Source organism: Dipodomys merriami, unplaced genomic scaffold, assembly GCF_024711535.1.
Source record: "Dipodomys merriami isolate MVZ:Mamm:240054 unplaced genomic scaffold, mDipMer1.0.p SCAF_29, whole genome shotgun sequence".
NCBI classification, from domain to species: Eukaryota; Metazoa; Chordata; class Mammalia; order Rodentia; family Heteromyidae; genus Dipodomys; species Dipodomys merriami.
In genome coordinates this window covers 16911440-16920318 of record NW_027204381.1, presented here as the reverse complement: position 1 = coordinate 16920318, position 8879 = coordinate 16911440, and positions in this window count along the sequence as shown.

Here is an 8879-nt window from a genome sequence, read left to right as displayed (position 1 = left end):
GTCTTGAGCTCTTCTTCAGCTCAAGGTGAATGCTCTACCACTTGAGCCACAGCACCACTTCTGGTTTTCTGGTGGTTCACTGGAGATAAGAGTCTCACGGACTTTCCTGCCCAGGCTGGCTTTGAACCACAATCCTCAGATCTCAGCCTCCTGAATAGCTAGGATGACAGGTGTGAGCCACCAGCACCCGGCCGTGTACTTCCTCGTCACAGGGTCGCTGTTGCATTTTGCCCGGAATACGGTTCTTCCTCCCTGTAATCCTCCATCCGCTCACTCACTAGCTCTATTCGCCTGTATTCACCTTCAGCTCAGAAGCCACGTCCTTCAGAAACTCCTTCACCACCCCGGCCCTCCGCACTGGCGTGTTTCGCTTGCTTATTGCTCATCCTGGCCTCACTGAGTCAGCTGGACTTCTCTGACCTAGCATCGGCTTTCCAACAAAATTTCATTTGTCACAATTGTGGAGATGGAGGACTCCAAGTTCAAGATGCCATCAGATCCCCTCCCTGCACCCCAAACCAGGATGGGGACCCCATCCTGGTTTGCAAATGGCTGTCTTCCCATGTGTTCTCACATGGCAATGAACAGGGTACCCGAGTTCCCGTATGTCTTTTAATAAGGGCCCTACTCCATTCAGAAAGGTTCTACCTTGATGACGTCATCCCTGACGTCATCCCCTCCCCAAACCCCACATTCAGAATCCATCACAGCCCTGGGTGGCGGGAGGGTGGGGGGGGAGGTGGGCGGGGAGAGTGTTCAATGTATGAATTTGACAGACCACAATCATTCATTCCACAGCACTTGCCAATAGACATAGCTCTGAGAGGGACTGTGTGTGTCTGCTTTTCGATTTGTCTCTAGAACCTAGTGTCTCATATTCAGGGGGTGCTTATGAGTTCAAAACAGGGGACAGAACACCGTAACCCTGGAGGCCTGTGTGTTCAGCGCACCTAGCCTGCCACCCATGGGGCGGAGAGGTTGAATGCTGTGGGGTGGGGTTGGAGCGATGCGAGAGGCTGGATGCTATGGGAAGCAGCTTTCCTTCCACTCCAGGCTCTTCTAACGATCAGCAAGTTACGAAGGGTGCCCACTTTTTCCCTCCAGCCATGAGGCCCTCTGTGAACTGTGAAACAACTGATTCTTCTCAAACACACTAAGCGCATTTCAATGTCCACAATTACAGTTGCATTTCCAAGAAGGACACTAATTATCCTTAACTCATGGATTAGTCTTACTGCATGGGAGGAAAGCAACTAACACACACACACACACACACACACACACACACACACACACAGAGCCACGTGGAGAGGCCCCCAGCCCCTCCTCATCCCCACCATAGGTCTTGTGGAATTCTTTCTACTTAGCCTTCAAGGTCTGGCTGCTTCCCAGCTCTAACCATAGGACATTGTCCACCCTGATCTTTAGCAGCTTAAAGGGAGGAAGCAAAGCATTACGATTATTTCTGGGGGAAAAAATTGTGTGCCTGGTTTATTCTGAATTTATGAGCATAGTGTGCCTTGTAGTTGATATTTGCTCGTTTTGCTCTGGGTGTTAGGAAGCTCCTGGTTAGGTAAAGAGGAGTGATTTTTTTTTGGGGGGGGGGTCCGGTCATGGGGCCTGAACTCTGGGCCTGAGTGCTGTCCCTCAGCTCTTCAGCTCAAGGCTAGCGCTCTACCACTTGAGCCACAGAGCCACTTCCGGCTTTTTCTGTTTATGTGGTACTGAGGAGTCGAACCCACGGCTTCATGCATGCTAGGCAAACGATCTACCACTAAGCCACATTCCCAGCCTAAGAGGTGTGAATTTTAAATGTAGGGAAATACCTTGATCTGAGGCTCTGCAGATCTTTTCCTTGAGAATACTTCCAGCTGCCCCCCATAAAGATGCCATCCTCCACTCTATGGGGGCTGTGAGGCTAAGATCCCAGAGAAAGACAGACACAAACATGGAGACAGAGATGACAACGCTTCCCTCTTAATTTTAGTTAATTTGATTTTTTTTAAGCAAAAGCAGTTTCTAAGCCCTGTCATCTGATGACATCCTGTTCGGCAGAATTATGACCTTGCTGTCATCCTGATCTGGAGACTCCATCTGGTGTAAAAAGTTAGGTTTGGGAGCCAGGTTGACAAATGGTGGACTTACCATGCTTTACCCAGCCATGGAGCCCATGTGACTGGGTGGAGAGATAGCTCGGGAAATGGGTGACGCACACTTCAGGGTATGCACATGCAGGTCAGTGAAATGTGGAGGAGAACCGAGACAGCACAGCCCCCGAGCCGGGAGGCAGGCGTGATGGAAAGCAGAAAGAAGGGAGGCTTGCACTCACACACTTGAGCTTTCTGGAGCGGGAATGCTTTGTTGTCTTCAGTCTTCCAGTGAGGACTCCCATCAGCCAGTCCCCTGATCCTGAGGCCACCAGCTTCTTGGGCTGTGTAGGCCTCGGTTTGTTCAGCTTTCCAGCCTGCAGACGGCCATTGTGGAACTCTGCAGCCCTGGAGAGTCAGCCAGTCTAATAAATCCCCTCTTGACGGGCACCTGTGGCTCATGCCTGTAATCCTCGCTGCTCAGGAGGCTGAGATCTGAGGACCAAAGTCGAGGGCAGGAAAGTCCCCGTGAGACTCCTATCTCCAGTTAATCACAGAAAAAACTGGAAGTGACACTTGGAGGCAAGTGGTACCCTGGAGCAAAAAGGAGCTCAGGAACAGCGCCCAAGCCTAGAGTTCAAGCCCCAGAAACAGAAGAAAAAATTCCCCTCTTATCATTCAGGTTTCTTCTGTGGAGAACCCTGACCAATATAGATGGCAAGACTAATTTCCTCTGCTCCCATAGTGAGAATGACCCCCATTACACTGGAGCTTCAGTAAAGACACAACCAGTAGAATGTCTGAGCGTGGAAGGGAGCACATGGAGTGGGTGGGGCCACGTAGGCAGAAGAGGACCCAGAAGCCTGAGAGGTTGGCCCATCCTGGGACTGGAATCTCACCCAGGCCTCACCAAGGAGAAATACAAGTAATTGGCCCCAAATGCCCTGGAAGATGAGCGGAATTACAGGTTTAGTGAATGATGAAGTTTCGAGCCCACTTTATCCGAATCTTAAAGGTTGTGATTCATTCAGGTGGTCCTTGTGTTAGAATTCTATTCCCACAAGTATGGGTCGGTCTGCCATTCAGAAATCAGAAAACCTTGGCACTCATGGGTATGTTCATCTTAACCTCTCATTTTGCCGTGCAGAACTCCAGGTGGACAGGTGAAGTCCCTTGCCGCCATCTTGGCTTCAATTTCTTCAGCAATAAGTCAGGATGTTTCGACTTTTAACTCTGTAAATATTAACTCGTATGAGAAAGATTATGAATTCTGCAAGGGCAAAGTTTGCATTAAACACAGGAGAGGGCTATAACATTTAGCAGATTTTTAGAAGGTGGTAAGGAAGGGGTAGACATTGATGGCTAAGAAATAAGGCTAACAGAGTGGCCTCAGGATCTGTATCCTCCTCCTCCTCTTCCTCACCGGCCTGCTCTGAGGAAGATTACAGTCACCTGAGTAAGGCGGACTTCACTGTTAACTGCTCTTAATTCCTCTTTTGTTAAAAGTTGGCAAGATTTCTCTGAGAAAACAGACAACAATACCTAGTAGGAAAGAATCTACTTCTTGCTTTGTAACACTGAAGTCGACACAAAGACAAGATTCACTCAAGGATCTGCTGAGGGTTTGAAATTCCACCCCAATCCATCCATCCTGTGAATTCATTAGATGCTGTTAAAATTAAAATTAATATTCAGAGGAGAATGGTTTGGCAAGCAACTGTAGCCACAGAAAAATTTCTTTGGCTTTTTTTTAATATTAAAAAGTTGCAATTTGAAAAAGCATAAAAACCTCTTTTCCCTTTGTTAAATAGAACACAGAAGATGAGGGTGAGTTAGATGCATAATCTAATATTTAATAGTTCTCATGCAAATCTGGCCAGCAGCCTCTCCGTATGCTTTATTAAAATTTATATTGTGCCTATAGATCCAAAGAGGGAAAAATTGAATGTATCTCAAAAAATAATTATACTGTTTTTTATATATATAAAGGAAAAGTCTCCCTTCTTCCCACAGCCTCATGAGTAGATCATAGAAAAGGAGACATTTTGGAGAGGCCCTTAGCTTTGGAGAGTGTATCTTCATTTAAACTTTTGTTGTTGTTTGTTTTTGCAAAAACAGGCAAACACAAGGAAGAAGCACTTCAACAAGGGTCATGTGCACTACCTGCTGAAGGAAAGTTAAAATCACTATTTACATCAGGGATAAAAGCAAACCAGAAAAACTTACTGCTAACACTCATCGTGTTTCTCTTGGCTATAAAAGTCTTTAACCACATTTATCCTAGCTTGAATTTTTCTTGAACAAAGATCTGATATAGATCAGCTCTTATGGCTTCACGGGAAGGTGCAGCTATAAGAAAAGCCTGATTTGTCTCGTACTGGGGCTCTGTCAGAAAAGGCAAAAGGTGCTTGAATGGTGAACCTGAAAACTAGAAGAACCAGTACTTTACCTATGCTCTGTAAATGTGCCTGGCCGTCTGGCTTTCTCCCAGGCTGGTTTTAAAGCCTGCAAAGCCAGGCTCTGTGTCATTTTCAATATAGCTGCCTCAGCTCCCAAGCCCAGTCAGTGCCTGGCACATACCAATACATAGCTTTTGAATGAATGCATAATAATAGAGAAGACTGGATTTGAGGGGCCTGTGGTACTGCCTTAGACATATACAAGGCAGGGTTTGGGAAAGTTCATACTGTAACTGCTCCTTAGAACCTGCTGCTGTTGAAAAATACTTGGGCCTGCACATGGCTCAAGGAGAACCACATACAGGAGTAAAGCCGGACACCCTGTCTCCATTTTGTATCTGTATCTTCAGCTCTGAGCCATGCTCGCCTGCAGTCACTTTGTGGCCATCTTGCAATCCAGAAAGCACAGGGTGGACTGATGGACAAACATCCTGGAAGAGGAGTCAAAGTTACCAGGCAGCAATAACTGTCTTATCATCACAAGGGCCCTGCGGACTGCTCCTGAGATAATTAGCAACCAGTCAACCTCTGACCAGCCCATTCCTGTGACCAGAACTGTTTAATAATTACATTGACCTCTTGCCCCCTGTCTCCCATCCTTTCTCAATGCAAGCCTTAAGCACACGGATGGGCTGAAGTGCTTTAACATGTCCTTGCTCTTCTTTGTGCCACTACTTGTCTCTTTATGTGCCCTTTTTGGGGTAGTGGGGCTGGACTTGACCTGAAGAGCCTCTGGAGTTGGGCCTGCGAGCTGTAATTCTCGCTACAACGCTCACTGGATTTATTAAGAAAACCAACTGAAGCTGGGTGCTGGTAGCTTACTCCTGTAATCCTAGCTACTTAGGAGGCTGAGATCTAAAGATCTCAGTTTGAAGCCATCCCAGGCAGGAAAGTCTGTGAGACTGTTATCTCCAATTAACCACCAGAAAACTGGAAGTGGCAGGGTGGCTCAAAGTGGTAGAGTGCTAGCCTTGTGGGGGGAAAAAAGCTCAGGGATATAGTGCCCAGGCCCTGAGTTCAAGTCCTGCAAATCAATTGGATGTAGCAACATGTAGCTCCATGACTAGCTTAGAGGAGTTAAAAATACCACCATTTTCTAATATCTCTCACAGAGTAGGTTACAAAATGCCTTCCCAGGCATCTCATTTGATTTCAATCAGTCTTGAGAGATGTGATTATCACCCATTTTCCAGAGGGGTCCTGAGTCTGAGAAAGGTGGAAATGCTGGTCTCATGACATCCACAGTCTCTGTGGCTCCAGTGTCAACTGTTTCTGCCTCCTCCTTGTCTCCCTATTGGTCACCTCATGTTGCGTTCTCCAAGCTCGGTGAGGTTAAAATTAGAGGGGGCAGTCACAGCTCTTCCGTCCGAGCCCAGCAAATCCTATCATGGGCATCTTCTCTGATTACTGTTGACAGCTGATGATGGGAATTACTAAGGCTGAGTGAATGACAGCAAATGGGTTAACAACCTCTTTAATAGCTTTCTTTTCCCAGGACTTTCCCCAGGGTATTACACACTGACGCAGGGGCTGTGCGCATCAGGCAAGCTGGCTCAGGGTGAGACTGTGACTCACTTTCCTCAGAAAGTGAACTTAAAAAAAAAAAAAAAGCTGAGCTGGGTCAGTGGTCAAAGAGATTTACAAGCGAGGAGCGGCGTGACCCCTCGTCCATGTTTGCTCATGACTCGGTCGGTCTGTTTAATTTCAAGGAAAGCAAACGAAAAACCAGGAGTCTAATGTTTGCTGAGGTCTGAGTTTCACGGGCAGAGCAAACGTGCGAGGGATGTGCTATCTGGAGGAGCGATTGCACACCCGTGTGCACGCCGTCTCCCACTTTGCCCTTTCCTACTTGGTTACCAAGAACGCCTTCATTCAGCCTACCAGCCCCAGGGCCCACGCCGTGTTTCCTGATACCCTTCCTCCCAGCTCCCAGCTCCCACTGGCCTCAGTGCCCTTCCCTCCAGCCCTGTGTTGTAACAATTTGCATGGCAGTTTCTCCCAGAAACATAGTGGCTAGCAGAGAGGAGATTCCGAAGTCTACACTATAGGTGAGAGGTTTTTAAACTGTTTTCATCACAACTTACTTATAGTCATAAAGACATAATCCAGTTATGAATGTATATTGATGGATGATAATGATAGACATAGATGATAGAGATAGATAGATAGATAGATAGATAGATAGATAGATAGATAGATAGATAGAAAAAATAGAAGTAGGTAGGTAGATACTAGAGACAGGTAGGTAGGTAGGTAGATACAGAGAAACATAGATGATAGAGGTAGGTAGATAATAGAGAGATGAAGATAAAGGATTGGTGATAGATGGATGATTGATTGATAGATGGCAGGAGATAAGTGGAGCCCTATAGATAGATAGATGATAAGTAGATTAAAAAAAATTCATTCAGTCGTGGGGCTTAAACTCTGAGCCTAGGCACTGTCTCTCAGCTCTTCAGCTCAAGGCTAGCACTCTACCACTTGAGCCACAGCGCCACTTCCGGTTTTCTGAGTGGTTTATTGGAGATAAGAGTCCCACAGAGTTTCCTGCCCAGGCTGGCTTTGAACTGAGATCCTCAGATCTCAGCCTCCTGAGTAGCTAGAATTACAGGCATGAGCCACCAGCACCTGGCAATAGGTAGATTTATAAATTTGAAACTCAACTTCACTAAAGAAATCTATCTGGGGCTGGGAAGTTGGCTCAGTGGTAGAGCGCTTGCCTTGAATGCCTGAGGCCCTGAGTTCGAGTCCTCAGCACCACATAAGCAAAAAGAAAAAAGCCGGAAGTGGCGCTGCGACTCAAGTGGTAGAGCACTAGCCTTGAGCTGAAGAGCTGAGGGACAGCGCCCAGGCTTAGAGTTCAGGCCCCACGACCGGAACCCCCCCCCCCCAAAAAAAAGAAATCTATCAAAGTGGTGCTATCTGGGATTTGTTTTCCAGATTATTCTTCATCATTTCTTGTTATAGGTACTGTGGAGTACTACCTAATTGGTTTGCTGATGTGTCAGTGAATGAATGACAGCTAAGATTTTGAAAACTATTGGTGTGATTGACACTTCATCTGTCACACTCTTGGCCCCTACTTACTCTGCTTTTCTCTTCAGATCCTTCGAGTGCCTGGAACTAGAGGAGGTTTGACTAGGGCATGGGGCAGGACAGTTGTAGAATGTGTATGAGCACAGAACACAATAGAACGCCTGTCCCCTTCTGGCTCCTTGGACTGGGTTGAAACTTTCTTATAAGGAGGACTGAGTGCCAGAACTAACCAGGCTGTTCACAGAATGTTTCTGAAATTATGGGTATAGCAAGTCCACTCTGAGGGTCTCGATCAGGGATCTGCCAGCTACAATCCTTGGTCCAAGTCCACATATCTACTTATATTTATTCATTCATTTAAATTTTTTTTTTGGTTAGTCGTGGGACTTGAACTCAAGGCCTTGGCTCTGTCCCTGAGCTCTTCTGCTCAAGACTAATACTCTACCACTTTGAGCCACAGAGCCACTTCTGGCTTTCTGGTGGTTAATTGGAGATAAGAGTCTCATGGATGTTCCTGCCCAGCTAGCTTTGGAACCTTGATCCTCAGAGCTCAGCGTCCTGAGTAGCTGGGATTATAGGTGTGAGTCACCAGCACCCAGCTCTACTTACTTATTTATATATTGTCATGACTGAGTTGAATGGCTTCAATCAAGACTAAAGGACCCAGAAATCCAAAAATATTTACTCTCCAGCTCTTGGCAGGGTAAGTTTGCCAACATCCTGGTATAGACGAGCAGTGTAGGCTCTCTCTCTGCCAGGAAACCGGCATGGCTTGGAGGCCTTTTGGAGCAACTGTCAGAACAGGACCTTCCCAGAATCATCCACCTGGGTGTGTGGGCCTGCAGCGGGGCCTGAGCAGCAGAGGCCGAGCAGACAGGTGTGGGAGGGACCGCCACTGCAGACCAGTGCCTCCACATGGCAGTGTGACTTTGACTGAAGGGGCTCTTGCGTCAGCTGCTTTGGGCCTCTTTTGCGTTGTCAGGGCCTGGCCCAGGAGAGACATAAAAGGTACTAAATACACGTTTATGGGAACCTCTCTTAAATCAGAAAAGCATTGGTGGATATGATGATGCAGAACTTGAGTTTGAGCACGACCCCTCTTGAAAGCAATCAGCAGCAGAGAGCCTGCTCCTGGCTTGGAACTCAAGACATTTTCCTCCTGCTTGGAAATGGAGACGTCTTTTCCCAGCTGCGTGGGCAACCCGTAACAGAGATGATGATTACGATGCTTATGAGAATAATGATTATAGTTCGCATTGCTCAAAGGCCTACCCATGACCCACCATTCCTCTGGGTC